The sequence below is a fragment of the Diadema antillarum genome, unplaced genomic scaffold, assembly GCF_040938485.1.
Source record: "Diadema antillarum isolate AM-2024a unplaced genomic scaffold, OU_Dant_1.0 scf00000028, whole genome shotgun sequence".
Taxonomy (NCBI): domain Eukaryota; kingdom Metazoa; phylum Echinodermata; class Echinoidea; order Diadematoida; family Diadematidae; genus Diadema; species Diadema antillarum.
In genome coordinates, this window is record NW_027270917.1 from 3,736,467 (window position 1) to 3,759,111 (window position 22,645).

Consider the following 22,645-nt stretch of genomic DNA (forward strand, 5'->3'; position numbering starts at 1 on the left):
CAATATATCTAGTAACCTTAAATTTGTTTATGCTATATTAGATTGCAAAACGTCCTCTCCGTCATGTCATATTTTGCATATCAGAGTAAATGTCCCAGTTCGCAGCCAGGCGCCGTTTCACTAACATACTGCTAATCTACAAAAATCAACCGATAACATACCGGTAGGCAAAATCTCCAACCAAAGTGAAATATTCTCACCTAAATGACGACATCTCGCATCCAAAATTCATTTTTGGTACTTTTAACATCACAGTCAAGGAACAAGGGGTCTAAGAGACTGGATTTTTTGTTATTTTCCAGATGTTCATGGATTTTGAATACATGTCCTCACATAGAAATACAACTTTCGCAAGTCGATGTGGGCCGTCATTTTTTTTCCGAAAATGGATGTTACGATCGAAATTATACAAAAACATGAAAAAGACAACAGTAACACCGCCACAACTGCAATCCCTGTTCGTAGTCAGTGCACGCGCGCCAGCCCTTTTCATGTGCTTTCGCAATGGGACTTGGCGCGTATGCAACGGTCGCGAGCCAAATGAAAGGCGTTCAACAGAAGATCACAAAGCACGCGCATATCGCATAGGAATTGTACATCAGGCCGCGAACCGGACTACCACGGTCGTGAACCAGCGGACGCTGTACTGGATCGCAGCCGTGGTCTGTTTTTTACTATCACGATGGACACTGGTCTTGTGATGGAGACAAAAATGTAAATTGGTAAGTGGTCAACCTCTATGATATAACCTGGGTTAAAGCAATTTTCAAGTTTGCATTTCAGAGTGGAAAAACCCTTTATATGCGGCCGCAAACAGGGACACTTACTCTATCCATTACTGCAGCGCTAAAAATTGAAAGTCAGTTTTAATGAAGAAACACCCCATAAAAGCTGCACCCGTATCAAATGAAGTCAACATTCAATCTGATTTTCCCACTTTAAGAAAGATTTTCCATTTCTGAGACAGACATACTTTGTATGCCTCCGCCAACGAAGTGGCCGGAGGCATTATGTTTTCGGGTCGTCCGTCCGTCCCGTTTTGTTTTTGTCGATATCTCAAGAACCGTGTGGTGGTTTTGCATCAAACTTGGTATGAGGGTATATCCTGGGGGGATAATACTTTGTTTGAATTTTAGGGTCACAGGGTCAAAGGTCAAAGGTCACAGGTTATTTTGTGAAAAAAAGGTTGAAAATTCATGTTTTTCTCCATATCTCGCAAATGGTTCATGGTATCTTCATGGAACTTAGTATATATGCTTGTTCCAATGGGCAGGGATTATCTAGGGAAGTTGGGGGGTCATGATTCAAAGGTCAGGGGTCAAAGGTCAAGGTCAACTCCTCAAACTATCACTACTTTCCTTATATTTATGCAATGCCTGAAGGTTTTTTTTTTTTAAAACTTGATGTATGCATGTATTACCCAATATATATTCTGTGGGAAGTTTCTTGCCAAAAGGTCAAAGGTCAAGTGAAAGTGCTGAATTGCACTTTTTCCTCCATATCTCAAAAGTAACTCAAGGTATCATCATGAAACTTACATATTTATGCATGTTCAACCTAACAGTGATTGTCTTTGGAAATGTGAGGTCAAAGGTCATACTTTTTCTCAATACCTTGAAAATTACTCAATGCATAAACTTATAAAAGGGTCAAAAGTCAAGTAAAAGTCATCAGTTCCCCAAATACCTTCACTCTGACATTTTAATCATTCATCCAACTGAACCTAGTTCTAGGAAAGTGAACATTCAGCACATTTGTGGCAAGCCTGTCATTTTATTTTGCCAATTGTGTGAAACTGTCATCACACATTGTTAAGACATTGTACTATAGACCTATTAGGAGAACCATGCATTATGGCGGAGGCATATCAGTCGCCGCAGCGATATATCTAGTCCTTTCAATAATTTGTAAGGCCAAAAATATACACTTCGCGAAGAATGACCCCACGTACCAAGTTCTATGAAGATACCTTGGACCAAATTGCAATATATGGAGAAAAAAGTGATATTTTTACATTTCCACCTGACCTTTGACCTCATGAACTGAAACTCTCTCTGGAGAATCTTTATCTGGTAGTTCATGTACAATTATAAAGCGTCTAGATCAACACTAAGTTTCAAGAAATTACCTTCAGGCATTGCAAGTAGTAGGAGAGTACATTGTATCACCAGGTGCTTTTTATTCGTGGCTTTGAATTCCGTACTCAGAGGATGAAATTTCGGCTAAAAATAACACCACTTATTCACAGACTCCTGGAAATTACAAATTCAGCCAACTCATGTCAATTGTTTGCTCCAGTTTTTAGAAAATATGCTTCAAACATACAGCTCTAAAAAAAGTTGTCTTTTCGCGCGGTGCAAAATCGCATTGTAATTCCGGACACGCTGTTCGTAAATGGAATAATCGACCTCATTTCGAATCTTGTCCTTGCACCAGAATCGCAATTCATACACAATTCACTGTACACATTCCTATCGAGCGGACGACAAAGAAAAAATTGGCAAATGACGCTCAAATTTCGTATTTTACGGTAAAATGTCTGACATGAACATTTCGAACAGTTCACGCGATAAAATCATGTGAAAAATCGACATCTTCTTCTAAACTAGCGTTTTTCACATTTTTGTGTCGCATTTTTCGGCCCATACAACGCTCTGTGACGCTGGTCTACGAAGCCCTACGCGTATTGAATGTCATCAGTACGCAGAAATGTGCGTGTCTGGAATTACCATGCTGTCCGGTAATACCATACCAGCAGAGACTCCAACCCCAAGCACCTTCTGATCTGGAGATTCTCCCGCCTGAAACCCTTAGCAAACGGGAGACTCCAACTTGATGTGTGCAAAGCGCGAAATTCCCAGGGTTCTAGATGCTCTCTGGTGCTATCTAAGGCTTACTTTTTCAACATACGATAGAAATAAGTAAGAAATCCTTTCCAACGGGAGACAAAGAGCCAGGGCGGGAGAAATTAAATCTCAAACGGGAGAACGGGAGATTTTGCAAATATGGGTTTTCGGCGGGAGATCTCCCGTCGAAAACGGGAGAGTTGGAGTCTCTGATACCAGTAATGGGGGAAATAGTGAAATTTTGAGCATTTGACCTCGACCTTTGCCCTCTATTTGATTTAACTAAAAGTAATTGTCCTATCATAAGTCATCCTTGGACAAAGTTTGATGAAGTTTGCTTAATCCAGTCTCGACTCATCGTGTAAACGGATACAATTTCATCATTTGACCTTGACCTCTGGCAGATTTCATCTGAAATGCAATCAAGTAATTGCCCTATCATACTTGATGCTTGGAAAGTTTGGTAAAATTCCACTCAATATTACTCAAATTATTGTGTAAACAATTGGAGACGGACGAACGGACAAACCAGTCCGAACTCAAGAAGCGTCCTGGAACTGCGAAGGTTTGCATACCGTACTGTACTAGAGTCGGGGCACCAGTTTGCTGCAGGGGTCCAGTTTGCGGCAGCCCTAGGAATATCTAACCATATCTTCAAAGGTAGAAGGGTATTTTTTTTTCTAAATTGTTTTATTTGAAGAGCAACTGAAGAGCTTTCTTTTGATACTAGAATCATGAAATAGCTCGGATGATGGCCTTCATAATTCTAATTTAAACCGTCTGTGTCACGCTGTTTTTAAACAAGGCAATCGCCAAATTGTCTCGCCCCTTCGCGTACAAGGAATTAATTTGTTATAACTCCCAGAAGTTAATTGACCTGCTAATGACCTTTGACCTCGTGGTGACCTTCAACACCCTAAGGGACATTTACCATCCAAGTTTGGTCACAAACGGACAAAGGGATCAAAAGTAATGAGCCATAATCGAAACGCGCCATAAAAACTTAACATTGGGCCATAAAAATTTGTTGACCCCTTTCTGTGACCTTTGACCTTGTGATGACCTTTAACTTCCCAAGGGACATCTACCGTCCAAGTTTGGTCACAAACGGACATAGGGATCAAAAGTTATGAGCCACAATCAAAACGCGCCCTACAAACATAACATTGGGCCCTAAAGTTTGTAGACCCCTGTCTGTGACCTTTGACCTTGTGACGACCTTCACCTCCCCAAGGGACATCTTCAATCCAAGTTTGGTCACAAACGGACAAAGGGATCAAAAGTTATGAGCCATAAACGAAATGCGCCCTAAAAACTTAACATTGGGCCCTAAAAGTTCGTTGACCCCCGTCTGTAACTTTTGACCTTGTGGTTACCTTCAACTTCCCAAGAGACATCTACCATCACCAAACTTTGATTGCCATTGTAGCAACGTGTGCTAAGTTACGTGATAAGAGAGTCTTGCAAGTAAACTTTAACGTATGACCTCAAATGACCTTTGACCTTATCATGTGACCTCTTACGGCACCATAACATGAAGGTACCCCCAGTGCATCCATCACCCAAGTTTGATTGCCATAGTAGCAACATGTGTCGAGTTACGTGTGATAAGAGAGTCTTGCAAGTAAACTTTAACGTAACATGACCTCAAATGATCTTTGACCTTATCATGTGACCTCTTACGGCACCATAACATGAAGGTACCCCCAGTGCATCCATCACCAAGTTTGATTGCCATTGTAGCAACATGTGTCGAGTTACGTGTGATAAGAGTCTTGCAAGTAAACTTTAACGTATGACCTCAAATGACCTTTGACCTTATCATGTGACCTCTTACGGCACCATAACATGAAGGTACCCCCAGTGCATCCATCACCCAAGTTTGATTGCCATTGTAGCAACATGTGTCGAGTTACGTGTGATAAGAGTCTTGCAAGTAAACTTTAACGTATGATCTCAAATGACCTTCGACCTTATCATGTGACCTCTTACGGCACCATAACATGAAGGTACCCCCAGTGCATCCATTACCCAAGTTTGATTGCCATTGTAGCAACATGTACGTGTCGAGTTACGTGTGATAAGAGAGTCTTGCAAGTAAACTTTAACGTATGACCTCAAATGACCTTCGACCTTATCCTGTGACCTCCAACGGCACCATAACATGAAGGTACCCCCAGTGCATCTATGACCCAAGTTAGGTTGTAATCCAAGCAACTTATGTGAAGTTATTTGTCAAAAGAGAGTCTTGCAGGTAAACTTTAAAGTGAAAACTAAGTTTCGGTAAGTGCTTGAGAACCCGTCTAGTACCATTTCATTTTTGCTTGCAATATATCGAAAGAGTCCACGAAGAAACTTACCTGGCTGATGCGGTTTGCCGGAATGATTAGTCGGTTAGGAGTATTTTGAGAAAAATAATAATAGTAGGAAAACCGACTTTTATTCCAGAAGGCTCCAGACTAACTCGGTCTCGGGAAAAATTCGACCCTACTTCAGACAACTCACACTCAGTAAGTGATCGTCACATTCTACTGGCCACAACTGCATAATACCAAATGAGGCCTAACTGAATGGACAGGAAAGTGCGTGCTAACGTAATCCTGTACAAGACAAAACAAAAATGACAGCGCGCGGTCCCCAGTTGCTGAGACACGCGGTCTTTGGAGTTTTTGTTGTTGTTTATCAAGCTTGATAGGCGCACACTAATTTTGCATGCGCGCAAAAGAAGTTTTTGATACGCGCGTTGTAACAACTCGGACCATTACTGCGAGTAGCCAGAACACAAAGCGCTAGTTTATACAGGCCGCTCCCATAGGACAACACTGTACAATCAGAGGGACAACCATTACAACTCATCCCGCCGTCAAAGCGAAGCCGAGTTATCCCCGAGTCCGAGTTTAGCCTGACCCCGTTCGGGTAAGTTCTGAGACTGAACCTTTTTTGCTTAATATTTCGCATTTTCGTCGTTACCCATCGAATATCTTGTAATAACATCGTTATCCTGCACATTTCCTAAGCATACGTTCACATTTGGGAGCGAAATTTGACAACTTTTGCAGGCGTACCAGAACTTTGTTTGGGCTTTAACATAGAAAAGAGTCTTGCACATACTCTTTAATATATGACCTCAAATGACCTTTGACATCATCACATGACCTCTGACAACACCATAACATGAAGATACCCCTAGTGCTTCTATCACCCAAGTGTGGCTGCCATTGCTGTAACAGTTGCCAAGTTATGCATTATGAGAGTCTTGCAGGTAAACTTTAACATTTGTGACGGACGACGGACGGACGACGGACGGACGACGGACGGACGCCATTTGGATCCCTTAGTCTCGCCTTCACCTCCGGTGGGTGAGACAAAAAGTATGACTTTCTTAACAAAACGTTAAGATTTTGTTCTGTTGCCAGGCAACCACCATCATCCCTTGTATTTGTATCTTTAAAATACAAAATCTTACTATGAAAAGAGGCCAGGCATGGCAGGATTCCTCGTGTAACTGTGTTAAATATTCTAAAATTAATTTCCTGTGTCAGTTTTGAAGATTGCAACAGTGACCAAAATGTCGGGGATGGGTCCAGTTTGCGGCACCCCTAGCTACTAAGTATAGGATTTACACACATAGCGTTTAATATTTTACATGTCAAAATGGGTGGAAATTAATGCGATCTTGAAAAACTATGAAATCGTGAAGGATCGAGATAATGAATCCAAATAAAGTGTTCTAACAAGGAAAAGTAGAAATTACGCGGTGCATAATATATGTCCCCGCCGGAAGTAGCATTTTGTAGCAAAATGTACAATATAGGTAAAAAATCAAGGTCAAAGGTCAAAGGTCAAAGACATCAAAGGTCATAATTCTGTGTAGAAGTTTTGAAGCCCTCAACTAGTGCCATCACATAAAGCAAACGGAATCGAAATCGGGTTAGAAATGGCGAAGGATCATAGTAGCATTTTAATCGTAGCAAAATGTACAATACAGGTCAAGAATCAAGGTCAAAGAAGTCAAAGGTCAAAATTCTGTGTAGAAGTTTTGAAGCCCTCACCTAGTGCCATCCATCACATAAAGCAAACAGAATCGAAATCGGGTTAGAAATGGCGGAGTAGCATTTTGTAACAAAATGTACAATATAGGTCAAAGGTCAAGGTGAAAGGTCACAACTGAAAGTCTATGTAGAAGTTTGAAAGCTCCCATGTACTAGTGCTATCATATACACTGTAAAGCAAACAGAATCAAAATTGGCTCATAAATGACAGAGAAGTAGCAAATTGAACATTCTCATCACACACGGACGCACGCACACACACACACACACACACACACGTACGGAGCCCGTTTCATAGTCCCCTGCTCGAACTCGTTTGGCGGGGACAACAAGCTGAAAACTAGTTGGACCATCAAAAAATATTTGGTTTTGCAAAATTTTAATGTTTGAAGAAATCAGGGGACATTTTTGTGTGGGGTGCTGCAAACCGGGTCCTCTTTCTTGGTGGTTGCAAATTTTCTGCATAAAATTGATTATTTTATGACTAGGGTAACTGTCCACCATATGTCCATACAAAATTATTGTGATGCACTTCATGCAGTGTCAAGAGGCCTTGGCTTTGGTACCTCTTCCAATAGAAAAAAATAATAATTTCTGTTGCCCGTTTTACCAGAATACTACTAATGTAAATAGCCTTGAAAAGGCCTTAACCTGCCGCAAACTGGGTCCGCTACTCTAGTAACGGTTCGGTGTAAAAATGGCAGAGGTAAAAATGGCAGAGGTAAAAATGGCAGAGGTAAAAATGGCAGGGGAAAAATGGCAGAGGTAAAAATGGCAGGGGTAAAAATGGCAGAAGTAAAGATGGCAGGGGTAAAAATGGCAGGGGTTAAAATGGCAGAGGTAAAAATGGCAGAGGTAAAAATGGCAGAGGAAAAAATGGCAGAGGTAAAAATGGCAGAGGTAAAAATGGCAGAGGTAAAAATGGCAGGGGAAAAATGGCAGAGGTAAAAATGGCAGGGGTAAAAATGGCAGAAGTAAAGATGGCAGGGGTAAAAATGGCAGGGGTTAAAATGGCAGAGGTAAAAATGGCAGAGGTAAAAATGGCAGAGGAAAAAATGGCAGAGGTAAAAATGGCAGAGGAAAAAATGGCAGAGGTAAAAATGGCAGGGGTAAAAATGGCAGAAGTAAAGATGGCAGGGGTAAAAATGGCAGGGGTTAAAATGGCAGAGGTAAAAATGGCAGAGGTAAAAATGGCAGAGGAAAAAATGGCAGAGGTAAAAATGGCAGAGGAAAAAATGGCAGAGGTAAATAATTATGTGGAAGGAAGCCCCACCAACTAGCCCCGGAGACCGCGCCGCCAGGCGCGGTCCTGGCGGCTTCCCCGCAGTTTCGCTTATGTTATAGTTCAAGTATTCTGTGCGCTTGTGCAAGTGATTGTGAATTCTGTGAACATCGGTGAGCTGCTTATAAGACATCATTTTGTGCATCACAAGCAATGAAATGCATCAAACAGTCGCCGATGATAGTCATTTAGGTTTCATCGACCCATGTAAGTATTCCTAGTAGTTTCTGTTGAAAAATTAAGGAAATATAGCACCGCAAAGGCACCCGTTTGTTCAACATGAAGATCTTTTATGGGAGCACGGCGCAGCCGCCACACTGCGTGTGGCGGCTGTCGCAGTTACCCCAACGTGCTTTTTATACTACCGATATCGATAAACGCCACACGGTGGGGCTGAATTCACGAGTATACTATAAATAGGCGAGCCGCCGTAGTAACCCGATTAGTAGGTACGGACACGCAGTGGGCCTATTTCACGAGTATGCCCGAATCGCTATCTTTTGGACTATGCGAGTCAAAGTCCACTTATCTTATGACTTGACACAGTGGAGTGGCACAAGGAAATAGAAGTGTGGTACCCGCACACTCACACGGCCAGGCTATGACTACCCTAAGGTAGTAGAATAGTTCTGCTGCTAGTTGCTGGGATTCCCCGCCCCGTTTCCAGATCGTAGTTCCCCCCCCCCCCCCCCCACCCCCGACAGGGTTGCAATACATACATGTACGGCAATGTGGAACTGGCGTAGCTTGGCGTTGGCGTAGCTTGGCGTCGACGAGCGGAACGATTAGTACTAGTATTAGTAGTAAGTAGTTCCAACCACGAATAATGTCTGCAGATGGCGCTCGGCTCATTGATGTCATGACAACGGTCAATGAAAAGCGCACGATGTTCAATTCGACTTTCACAGCAACAGCACTATACAGGTGCAAAGTCCGCCGCGTCGACGACTGTCTGTCGTCGCCTGTGGTACCGTCTGATCAGGGAGGTGGAAGCTACGTACGTTTGCGTTGTGATGAACCGTACCGGATACTGTACCGTATACCGTCAGCAACGACCGTGCACACCGAAACTACTTTTGTATGGTAGTCTGGTTTCCAGACCCTTTTGCCAACTGTATACATACTCCATTTTACAAAATGCGCCCTCCGCGGCACCGAAGGCAAATGCCATCCAGCTTAACCATTGGTCTCTATAGAGATCAATGATAGGTCTGAGCCTGCTACTTTTTTATTGTTTTAATCTTCTTGGAATAAAATTAGTACGAGCAGTAGGTCTGGAAACCAGACTATAACTCTTTCAATCCACAGATGAAAACCACCAGGCGCCATAGCGCCGACTGAGCTTCTTTCGTAACGTACTGCGGGAATTCCCCCCCCCCCCCCAACTTCAATTCAATTCTGTTCATTTCCCAAAACATTCACATACAGTGTGTATAAAGTATAACTATAAACACGGTAATCCAACTTTAGAGGAATACTGTATTTCGTAATTGTCAGCTACATTGTATATCCCATGACAGCTAACATTTGGACGTTTTCTGAACGTTCTTGAAACGTTCCAAGTTCGTTGTTTGGGAATTTTGTCAAAACGTTTCCAGAACGTCTTTTTGTGAAAAGTTTTCGACGTATTTAAAACGTTTCAAATGGACGTTATAAAACCGTTTTTAAACGTTTAAAAAACCAACAAAAAAACCTTTCAGAATTTTTAAGGACCTGCAGAAAACCTTTTGAATGTTAAAGACCCCGTTTACAGTGCGGGGCTGGGCCGAGCCGCGGTCGAGCCCTACCTCAATTGCGAGGCCGAGCCCCGCAATTTTGTCAGTTTACACTGCCGGGCTCGGCCGCGCTTTTGATAACCTTTCAATATTTTGGCGTAGTGCAGTGGCGCTCTACTTGTAAACAAACGCAATTTTGTCTGGTTTTCAGACCCTTTGCCAACTGAATTCCGTGGCGACGAAATTGCCGTTCGGGCAAAAGCCTTTGCCGAAGGAAAAAATCCTTTGCAGGACAAAACCACCTAAAACTATGCTAGTTTTCGACGTTTAGGGGGTTAATATCCTGAATAGCGAAATAGTACAGGGAGAGGGTTTGGAAGCCAGACTAAAATTGGCCTCGCATTTGGCCCAGTTTACGTTTAGACCAGGCGTCCACTAGGGCGCGGACAAGACGCGGACAAGCCCCGGAATGCAAATTTGGTATTCCGCACTCCTTCGGGAACCTGTCCGCACGTTCCTGAACGTGTCCGCTCACTGTCCTAAACATGTCCGGGCGTTCCGCACCTTCGGGAGAGAGAAAAATTTCCGCGTCCAAATTTTGATCGAGACCAAAATTTGGACGCGGAAATGAACTTCCTGACACCTTCGGCGACTTGTCTTGACGATGTCCTAAGGATGTCCCGCTTGTCCGGAACCCTTCCGCTCCTTCCGCACACGCTCCGGAAAGAATCCCGCGGTGTGGGGAAGCTTCCCGAATGAAAGCGGAAGACACCAGGAATGCTTTAGGACAGCGCGGAGCCGATGCGGATCTATATATGCAAGTGTCCGGAACCGATGCGGAAATTTTGTGATCCAGACACGAAAATGTCGACACTTTCCGCGAGCGTCATGCCAATGAAACGCAAAATGAGCAAGAAGGGAGGCGAGGCCCCCATGCAAATATTCCCATCACAAGCACACTTTTCGTCTAGTGATGAAGAACAGGTAAATCTAAGGAATTTCCGTCCCAGAAGGCAAAGAAGAAGGTTAGAGATTGTGCCAAAGGCAACCAGAAAGAAGTGAAATCAGCCCCTAACTTCCTAGTAAGTTTGTTTTGATTTGATCTTTTCAGAAATCATTTTTCATCTGAGTGACTTTCCTGGTTCCTATTACTTACTATAGTATATTTTCCTTTATGTTGTTTTCGTATTTTATTTGCAAACAAACTATAGGTTGTCCCATGTGACAGCCCAGCTGAAAAATCACAAAAGTAAGTGGAAGTACACTCAGAAAATAAAGCATAGAATTTTTGGCTAAATGTTAATGTATTGTATAAACATGAACAAGTTGTTATTCATACGTAAATGCTTTCTAATGATACAACATATTAGAACAAAAGACAAATTCATCACACTAAAAAGCATGAATTCAATTGCAAAGATATACCTGTGGTCTCATTACAATGTAATATCTTTGAAGCCCAAAATAACTATGAAAGCTAAAGATGATGGAGGAAAATGAAGATATTTTCTGTCACTTCAAAATTCAAGTGAAATGAGAGAAAAAGCAATAGATCATGAACTCGAAAAAGTGTTAAATTTCTGTCTTTCTTTTTTGTTTTTTTTTTTTTTTGCTGAGTGTATAGATTTAAGTACACATTAAGCATCACAAATAATTTCAGAAATTTTCTTTACCTGAATGATTTTCGTAGTTGTTATTACCTAATAATTTTTCTTCTCTTTTTGTTTTAGTTGCAAATAAACTCGATTGTCCAATTTGACAGCCCAGCTGAACCCCCCCCCCAAAAAAAAAAGTAAATTAAAGTAGGTTAAAAATATTTCCCCATTTTTACACTTCATTGACAATAGGCTAGTAAGCTCTAAGCATGAAAAAGAAAATTCTCGGACTTGAAAATGTTCAAAAGTGATCAAAATAAGAGAGGGTTAGAGATGCACAAGGGTAAAAATGAGAGAAAGAAAAACAAATTTAATGAATAGAATCATTTTGGCATGCTCTACAGAAGTATCAGACAAAACATGTATATACTTCACGATGGATAAAGCACAGGTCTAAGAAAAGGGAATAAAGAATATATATGTATATATATATATATATATATATATATATAAGTAACAAAACTGCAACAAAGTTCATGCTGTATTCACCAACGGTTTATTTCTTGTGAAGAAATAAACCGTTAGTGAATACAGCATGAACTTTACAAAGTTCATGCTAATTTCACCAACGGTTTACTTCTTGTGAAGAAATAAATCGTTGGTGAATACAGCATGAACTTTGTTGCAGTTTTGTTACTTATCTTTTTATCTTGCCCACACGTGGACTACCTTATCAACATGATTATATATAAATAAATATATGTATATACATTTACATTTTTATGTATATTGTGTATATATATATATATATATATATGGTTCAAAAAGTTTGCGAATATCATCCATTTGACTGTAGGCAGAGAAAAGATGAGACAAATTAAAAAAAGAAATGAGTCGTCACCCGACATGCAGACAATCCTATTCTTCGACTTTTGGTGGTCACATTTATCAAATGATATTGACCGATCATATTAATATAATATCAGCAGCTACTGCGGAAGCACAACAAGGAGCATCAATGACGGCTAGCAGTCAAATGAGGAAAAGTCAAAGTCAGCGCCAAATTTATACCTTTCCATTTTCCTGGTATTGTCCGCAGTTTGTCCGCATGCCTAACTTGTGTTGTCCGGAAGGCATCCTGATTGTCCGCGTTCATTCCTGGTGTAATCCTATAATGTTTCCGCGCTGCCCGGCTACGATTAGCATATTCCGAGGTATTTCGCGCTCTTCCGGAGTGATTCCTAGGAATGTCCGCAGTCAGTCCGCGGACAGTCCTAGGAATGTCCCAAGACAAGCCGATTCACAAAGTTATTCCGCGTCTGTCGCGGACAGGATGCCGAAATAATAAAATTTGCTTCCGCAACCCTTCCTGGGCTTGTCCGCGCCCAAGTGGACGTCCGCCCTTACACTGAGAAAAGGCCGGGCTCGGCCGCGGCTCGGCCGCGGCCGAGACCACCTCCAGAGCGTGGCCAAATGCGCGGCCAATTTTGGCCTCGCATTTGGCCTTTTGCGCGTTTACACCGAAATGAAGGTGGGCTCGGCCGCGGCCGAGCCGCGGCCGAGCCTCGCACTGTAGACGGGGTCATAGACGCCAATCAAAAATATTCAAAACGTTCTGTGGACGTTCTGCGGACGTCAAGAAAACCGTCAGAACGTTTATAAAACGTTTTAAGAACGTCTTTAAAAAAAAATCAATACCCTTTCCAGAACGTTTAGAGAACCTTTCATATCCGTTTAGAACGTCCAGAAAACCTTTAAAGAACGGCTGTTTATATTTTATTGGGCATTAAAAAAACACATAGTTATGAGGTTATACAAGCAAAATCTAGGATTAATATATCCTAATCCTTATCCTATATAATCATTGATATCCTAACCTGTTCCTAGTGTCCTATACCACGTATAATACCTAGGCAGCGCTAGGCTACTACATCCTATTCCCAGTTGATGTATCACATTCTTTTATATACCGGCAAAGATGATGTAATGCATGAAGACATGGATACTAAAAATAACTTGAACCACACATACCTTAATTAGGCCTCTTAACATAATTATATGAAAATACCGCTTCATAACACAATTTGAAATGAACAATAACGTATACAGGTACAATTTTTAACACAGAAAGTTTGAAGCCAGCATAAATACTTTAGAATTCAATGTCTTTTATTTACAAGTATTTCCACTAGTTTTCAAATTTTAAATTTTCTTCTTCTTATTATTATCATAATCATCATTTATTCGGCTTTCACTCACAAATATCATATTACACTTTTCGAAATCAGAAAATAATATGCATGAATATTCATGATGAAGAAACCAATGACGAAGACGTAGCGGACCAAATAAAAAGTTTTTCAAACGTTCATTAACAGACGAAGTCGACGTAGCAGACCTGATAAAAACAATTTGTGGACGTTTATAGATATATGACGAAGACGTAGCAGACATATAAAAAACGTTTTGTAACTTCCATTTTTTAGACGTGTTCAAGAAAAAAAACTGTGCTTTGCGGTAAATTCTAAGTTCCATCTTTGACGTTATATGTACGTTTTAAAAACGTCTATTTTATACGAAGACGTTCGGAACCTCAAAATGTTTAGGAAACGTTCTGAAAACATATATTTGCTGGGATGGAGAGCGCAATGTTGTGAGGAAAGAAGTAAGCCTGCTCTTATACTAATTAGGCCCTAGGTTGACAATTGCATGACTGAGCGCATGAACTTTTAAGACAAAGACAAGTTGCACTTCTTCAAATTGAGTGTCACATGAAGGAACAATGAATGTCTCACTGAGACGCTGTCCATCATAGAGTGGGCAAATAAATAAGGCCAGCTTGCACGACTGCAGGTTTGAGTGTCAGAATATCTGTCTCCCTAAGTGTTGAAGTTCTACATTTTATGGTCCATAACCTTTAACATGGCCACCTGTCCGATAACTTATCACTCTCACAAAAGCCATAACCCACACAGTACATTTTGTCTATTCATATTCAACACTTTCTCGCAGCGACAAACCATTTCTTGAATATGAGGAGAGGAAAAATGGATAATGGGTTAGCCTTCTTTGGAGTGACCAAGTTACCGACAGAGTGGTCATGTTAAAGGTTATGAACCATAAAAATCAAATGTTCGAAGAAACCCCCAAAATACAAACCTGCAGTCTTACAGGCTGACCTGTTAATTTGACCACTTTCATTAACAAATCTCAGCCATTCAGTGATCGAGACATTCGAATTGATGATCATTGTCCCTTCACGATTACACTCAAACTTGGAAAAAATTGCATTTCCCCTTCTTTTGTTTAATTTTTTGATCCAAAATATAAAACGAATACACTTTGCCTACTTTCGCGTTTCGGTTAAAGTTATAGGCCTCGGTGCCTCCAAAAGAACTGCTCTGTATTCGTTTCGAGGCTACACCCTCAGTGAAAAGTTCTTTCAAAGTCACCCCGGAAAGTAACCTTTGCCCATAGTTTTAACCAAAAACCCACAAGACAAAGTATATGCATATGTATGGAATCCACAAGTGGTTTGTTAAGAATGCTTAGGATTCAGAGACCACGGAATTTAACTTCTTCTTCTTCTTTTTTTTTTTTTTGGGGGGGGGGGGGGGTCAAGACTCGATGGCTCAGACAGAGAAGAGTTATTAGGACGGAAGCTTCGAAAAGATTTCGTTAACATCTTCTCGATGCATACAAGTTCCTGAATAGTAAAAATACGTTTTTCATAACCTCTTCAAAATATGTAAGGGGCTCTATCCATTTCCACGATGTTGGTCAAGTGCATTAAATTACTTATTACTGAAATAATATACAAATAGATATATATACTTTGCTTTGAGAGTTTAACTATGAGCAGAGGTGACTCCAAAAGAATTATTCACTGACGGCCGCAGCCTCGAAGTGAATGGTTCTCTTGAAGGCATTGGGGCCTTTAGTTTTGAACAGAATTTTTATATTAGGCAAAGTGCAGTTTGCTTTATACAATGTGTATTTTGGATCAAAAATTGAGACGAAAAAGGGGGAAATGGAAAAAAGAAGACGTGTCATGGATGCGATGTTGTGTTATGAAGGGACCCTATCTATAATTTACACTGACCCTCTGAAGAACCGCACGCCAGTGTCAGAACTGCTTTGTGATGTTACAATAAATTGTCTTGTTCGTAAATGTTACATTTCAGAGAGTTACGGTGGAGAGCAATGTGTGCACATGTCAGAATTGCGTTATGACGTCACAATTGTTTTGTTAGAAATCTAAAGCATACATTTCACATATATAGAGACGGTACGAAGTAATGCGCAATGTCAAAATTACTTCGTAGAGTCAAATTTGTTTCGGTGACGACACAAAGTCTTGTGACTTCATTTTGCAAATAGTGTACTATTTGCAAAATGTCGTCATAGAAATGACGTCATTTTGCAAACAGTAGGGCCTTCTTCACTGAGTGTCAAACAAATTGACAGTTAAAAATCCCTATTCTTGCGGTCGGCTACACGTCACTTCCGGTTGACTGGAGTGAAAACAAACAGCTTGCAAGCGCTAAGCCTGCATAATGCGCATACTGCATGCTGTGCATGTGCGACGCGTATAATTTATGTGCAACTCTACGCAGACATCATGGGGATCGACTGTTTTTCATTATTCATTTTGTCATTTGTGCCATCATTCATGAGATACATGCACCATGTCTTGCCAGCAATATTCTAATAATCTGGATCCTGTCGATCGATCGGTCTCGGTATTTTGCCAAGTTGAAGGCAGTCGGACTGGACCTGTGCCCGTATGAAATCGCGGCAGGACTCTGGATCAACGACCCGACAAAATGGCCAGATGTGCAGTAGAACCTCTTTGAGTAGGCCCTACCCCGATATCTACGCTTACTTTACCTCATAGAAACTTCAGGTAGGGCTACAGGCCTAACGTTAGTACTGTAGTAGGCTTAGGGTAAGGCCTAATTCAGGGTAGGCTTAGGGCCTAATCCTGCCGCCCGCACAGCTACAGCAGTACAGCTTGCGCTAGCGCTATGCTCGCGGGGCGCCCCGGCAGAAAACACGTACAGCGTTCACTCCAGGCTCACGCGAGTGGTTTGTTTTCACTCCAACGCTATCCATGACCCCGTGACACGCAAAATACCCGGATGTCCGACCATGAGAATATGAAGCTTTTTCAACCAATCACCATAGAGGAGCATTTTTTGATCCAAAATATAACGAGTATTATATAATGAGTATATATATATATATATATATAATGAGTATTATATTTTGGATCAAACATTTGTCTTCTATGTGATTGGTTGAAAGGGCTTCACCAAAATGCTGGCATATTTGGCTCTCCAAGAAGTACTAGTTGCAAAATGATGTCACAAAGCAATTCTAAGGAAGCAATTGTGACGTCACAAAGCAATTCTGACTGTGCGCACTGCTCCGTATACCGTCACTCTGTGAAAATAAAATGTTAAAATATTTTCGAGTAGCTTCACAAAGCGGCTCTGACACCATGCCCAACTTCTTATTAGTGTCAGTGTAGGGTCCCTTTACAACATGGCATTCGTGAAACGACTTCTGGCCTTTTTTTTCTTTAAAAAAATCAAAAATATAAATAAATATAGGCCTGTATACTTTGCCTAATTTCGAGTTCCTGGTTAAAACTGCAGACCTCGGTGCCTCCGAAAGGAACTATACACTTCGGGGCTGCGCCCCTCAATGTATAGTTCCTTTGGAGTTACCGCGGTCCATGGTTTTTACCAGAAACTCTCACGGCAAAGTATATTTGATTATACTATGTATTTATTTACATGTTTTGTATATGTTTACTGCACACTACTATTGCTTATGTTTATCGAATGGTGTAATGTTATTTTATCATTTTAAATCATTATCCCTGTTATTCTTTGTATTGTAACTTAGAAATGTGTATTGAATATGTATCTGATCTTTGTGAATGTGAAAATAAATCAAATCCAACAAAGCAAAACCAAGAGGGTATTCACATAAGCTGTTCCACAGACATGACAGACGCTATTATACTAAAGCAGCTAGATGGTCATTTCTACGCAAATAAAATCCTGTGACTCGCTTTCTTGAGAGTGTTGTGCCTGTATACCAGCAGTGCATGACTTTTTTTTTCAAGAGTAGATTGATAGCCCTGTCCCCAGGAAAATAGGGCCAATCGACCAAATATCAAGTACAGCTGTATTGTTGTTAATTGTTAAGTTAAGTTTTCAATTATTTCTTCGCTTTCCCCTTTTTAACACTCGGCATGCCACATGTATTTTCTGTCCATAGGTATAGTGTGTGAATTTGTGCACATTTGACTCATTGGCACAGAAGTGGTTAATTAGTCCATGGGCCAAGACCCGAAAGATGGGTTGTTGGTACCATCTGAGGTGGCACAACCTTTTTGGTGTCATTTTGTTTGTCGGGTATAGATATGCTTATCAAGCTATGATAGCAATTCCAAATGAGTAGCTTAGTCATAATAAATGAATTTTTAACCAATTTGGTCTCGTATTTATATCCCTATACTTCTGAATCGAAACTAAACCGCTATACAAAGAAGAGCACTGCCTTCTGTATAATGTCCACAGGTGTTCTGTTGTAAACGCGGTGCGCTTAGTCTTTATTCAAGGCAGCGAAGGGAATATCCAAAGGGTTATGATGTCCACAGCTGTCACGCGGTGCGCTTAGTTCTTTATCTAGACCAATGTACCCTTATCATATCTAAAGTTCCTCATAAAAGGGATTATCTATACTGTTTTTATACTACCCTATCAACAAATACATCAGTTTTAAACAAAAATCAATCTGTTCATTTACAATATCATTCATTATAATGTATCGTAGTGTACCGGTACATTGTTTTTGCATTATCTTATATTGTTGGAGGGAAATAAAGCGACATTGGCGTGGTATCAGCGTTTTCACCGTAGCGTTTTCACCGGAAAATGATATACAAATGATTGAAAAATACGGTAAAATTCACTAGGAATTGCTTTTGTTGTTGTTGTTGTTGTTTTTAGATAAAAGGATATACACTGTATCATACGCTTTGGATATTCCCTTCGCCGTCTAGAATAAAGACTAAGCGCTGTGGACATCATAACCTTTGGATATTCCCTTCGCTGCCTTGAATAAAGACTAAGCGCACCGCGTTTACAACAGAACACCTGTGAACATACCATAGAGCTGCATTTTACAGCTCTATGGAACATACAGAAGACAGTGCTCTTCTTTGTATGGCGGTTAGTTTCGATTCAGAAGTATAGGGATATAACAACGAGACCAAATTGGTTAAAAATTCATTTACTATGACTAAGCTACTCATTTGGAAATGCTATCATAGCTTGATAAGCATATCTATGCCCGACAAACAAAATGACACCAAAAAGGTTTTGCCACCTCAGATGGTACCAATATCTGGCCTGGCCCATGGACTAAATAGGCCAAGTGCTTAATGGGGGGGGGGGGGGGGGGGGGTAGGCCCCCACCCGTGCTTACGCGGCCCCTGTAATTACATGGGTATTTTCAACTACTTCAGAACGTTGGCATGTTAAACACTTCATGAACTACCACTTGGAAAATGACGCCACTTTTTAAAGACAATTTTCGAGATAGTTACCTATTTTGTGACATAATGTCACAAATCAATAAATTGTTACATCAGGCCCTACATTGTTACAGTCCCTATTGGATCCCTCCTCATTATCGCTCCACCACACGACTTCTTGCCTCATTTTTTTTTGAAATTTTGATCCAAAATGTAAACATGAGCTTTTAAATAGAGACATCTTATTAGCATAGGTTAAAACAACTGAATATCGTTTTATTTTACCTTGTTTATATAGGATTGTTTGATTTGATACCAGCTTGAACTGTCCCATTTTCTTTCTTTCTTTTTATAAAAATAAAAAATAAACTTGAAACATATATTCTGCGTATAATTTCGAGTTTCTGGTTAAAACCATGGGCAGAGGTGACTCCAAAATAGTATAATTCACTGATGGACGCACACAACAAAGTATTTTGTTTATTATATTTTGGAACAAAAATTTCCTCCTCCGTTGAAAGAGCCACACGTGATATATTTCCAACTATTTCAGAATTTTGGCATGTTTGTCACTCCAAGTTTGTGAAAAGTAAAAAAAAAAAAGAAGACAATTCTGACATCACGTGGCCATGGTGGCTGCGTCGTACAAACGCTCAGGATCCCTCCACAATATCGTATCCGTCACGCGGCTCTTCTCGTTATTTCCCCTTTATTTGTTTTAAATCTTTATCCAAATAATACAAAACAAAATATACTTTGCCTAATTTGTAGTTTGGGGTTAACCTCTATGGGCCTTGGTGCCTCCAATAGTTGACATTTTGGAGTCACCTCTTCCCACCAGTTTTTCACCAGACACTCTCAAGGTAACGTATATTCATATAAGAACATTCATTTTCCATTGATATTCTCGATTTCAATATTGATCGAGATTCTAATTTCAGAGATATTAATATCGACACTTTCAATGTACTTTTATCTTTGAACCCCTAAAAACCTGGGGGTTGAATCAACCCCCCCTCCCCACCCCATGAAATTTTCCACGACCATTCCGCCGCGCGAAATTTTTTGACCGCGCCGCTCGCTGACCTTTTACTTTCAAGTCTCTCACATCTTATGACACCATTTTCCCGAAAATCGGGTATGCCCTTACGACGCTGCAAGGCCTTTTATACGTGCTTAGACAAAAAATGGCGCAAAAACGTGATTTTGTGTATAAAGTCTATGCAAATGGAGTTTTCTCACCTTATTGATAAAGACATTTATGATCATTTTCACTTTCATTGGCTGAAATCAATTGATTTTAGCATAATTATGCTTGAAATAGGTTCTGTCATATAAATTTTGAGAAAAACATGACAAAGCAAAAGGTCGAAAAACAAAGAAATACATAAGAAATTAATTTTGATACGAGATTTTTTTTCAAGTAGGCCCTACATTGTTAGGAATGTTACAAAAATGTTTTCATAAAATATCAGGATTCTAGGAACTTTATTTTCTGATTTAGAGCAAAATGTATGATTTCATGCATATATCGGCATTATTAATTGATATAAAATAAGAAATGAAAATACAATTTCTTTTCATTGTTTGGCAGATATACGCAGCAGGTAATGTATGTGCCAATTTTCACGGCGATAGTGCAATCGACGGCCGAGATGGGGGGGGGGGGGGGGGGGGGAGATTCAACCCCCCACCCCAGGCCCGTAACCTGTTCGAAGGAACTCCCCCCCCCCCCCCCCCCCCCCCCGCTAGCGAGCAGGGTCCAAAATATACCCCTTCCAGAGTGAGACCCTATTATATCCCGCTTGGTTGCTTAACTCCCTCAGAAAGGTCCACTATTTCCAATTTGACCCCCCCCCCCAATAAAAATCCTACCAATTTTGAACCCCCCCCCCCATAAATATCCTACTTACGGGCCTGCACCCGGCCACAGAACAGCCAAAAAAGCCAGATCAAAAAGTACGTATTCATGTCTCTCCGCTAAAACAAATAATATATGGCTTACCCTCCATTCTTATAACTCGCCGCCTTATGTAGCCCGACCAGACGCCGTGCGATTTTACAGCGACTGGGCTGTATAGTTAGCCTTACTGAAAATGCTAATGAACAAAGACAAGAGATTATTATTCTTATTGTATTAAACATATTTGTTCAAAAGTACATAACGTGCCTTATCTGCATCTGATTCTAAGAAAACATCATTCCAATGTTTTGAGGATTGAATGGGACCTAACAATTAATTATCATTGGTTTAGTATACATGCATTGGGTAGGGTTTTTTTTTATTGGTCTGTTTTCACACAGTTATGATTAACATGGTTTGAAATGATCGATCTCAATGTTTTGCTGAATTCTGTTTTGAATGTTTTTCTCTTTGGTGTTTTTACTGCTTTTAACAAAATCATAAAATTTAATTGTATAATATTCTATTGTTTCATTATAAAAAATTATATGACTGGATTCCTTGATATTTTTTTTTCCAGGCCACCAAATCTCATCGATGGGGTACTTAATTGAGGAGATTGAATGGGTCATCCAAAATGAGTGCTGTGCTTACTAATATCTTATAGCACCTCCCTGCTAATATACTGCGAACTTAAGGACCATAAGGCTGCGTTCACATAGAAGTATTCGGTATTCGGTATTCGGTATTCGGTATTCGGTATTCGGTATTCGGTATTCGGGCACCGAGTACACCATCACCCGCATCGTCAACTCACCATCCCATGCAGTGAGGATTTCTTCCTCCTACATCCCAGCAAATCTTATTAATAATTTCTAAACTGCATCAGAATGTCAGTCTACATGCTTATTTTTGCTAAAGGGCAAATCCAGACCAAAAGTGTCATTATTTCACAAAACGAGAGACGGTATACGCTGCAAGAAAATCGAACAAGCTCGATTCCCACTTTGCTATACTTTTCGCAGCTATTCGGTACTTTCGAATAGTGCCCTCCTATGTGAACCGGTGTGAGGAAATCCTATCGTTCGATTCAAGCTACTAGTATTCGCGTGCCCTCGAAAAACGAGCCCGAATACCCGAATAGTATACTTCTATGTGAACGCAGCCTTATTGGTGCCAGCTGTGTGCGTGGTGCCCCGGGTGCGTTTTTTTTTTTAAGACGGCACAGATTGGGGCATGGTGCGTGTTAAACCTACACATTCAGGATTTTATGTTGTAGGGTTGGGGGTACCACCTATCGACACCCTAAGGATCTGTAGCTCGTTTATTCCAAAAGTATAAAACCAGTTTACCTGAGCCGTGCCTCAGATATGCCGTAAATACCGCAGTTTCGAATCCCGTGACCGCCCCGATGATTGTGAGTCTCCGTAGTGAAATATCGCCGTTTCAGTACGCGATGTCTGGTTTCTTTGCGCGGCTGAAAAGGGAACCTTGCCATCGACACCCCGCCCTCTATAGGTAATACACGTGCATTGCATTTCGCTGTCATACACACAGAACCGTGTTTGTAAACTTGTGTTTAGTTTAGTTTGCTTTCTTGTTTATGATTTTTTTCTTTGTCTCTTCGTTTAAATACAATTACATTTTTATTTTTAAGAAGTTATTTATCATTTATTTGTATTGTAGACGTTTAAATTATT

At 40.6% G+C, this 22,645-nt stretch overlaps 1 protein-coding gene across 1 annotated transcript in view; it reads right to left on the reverse strand.

Annotated features, from left to right (window-relative positions):
• The window catches only part of LOC139735918 (uncharacterized), an 80,883-nt gene extending 71,944 nt beyond the window's left edge, over positions 1 to 8,939 (reverse strand). The window contains exon 1 of the mRNA XM_071646676.1: positions 8,900 to 8,939. The gene's annotated coding sequence lies outside the window, so the exon portion shown is untranslated. The remainder of the gene's footprint in view (positions 1 to 8,899) is intronic.
• Between the last annotated feature and the right edge of the window lie 13,706 nt (positions 8,940 to 22,645).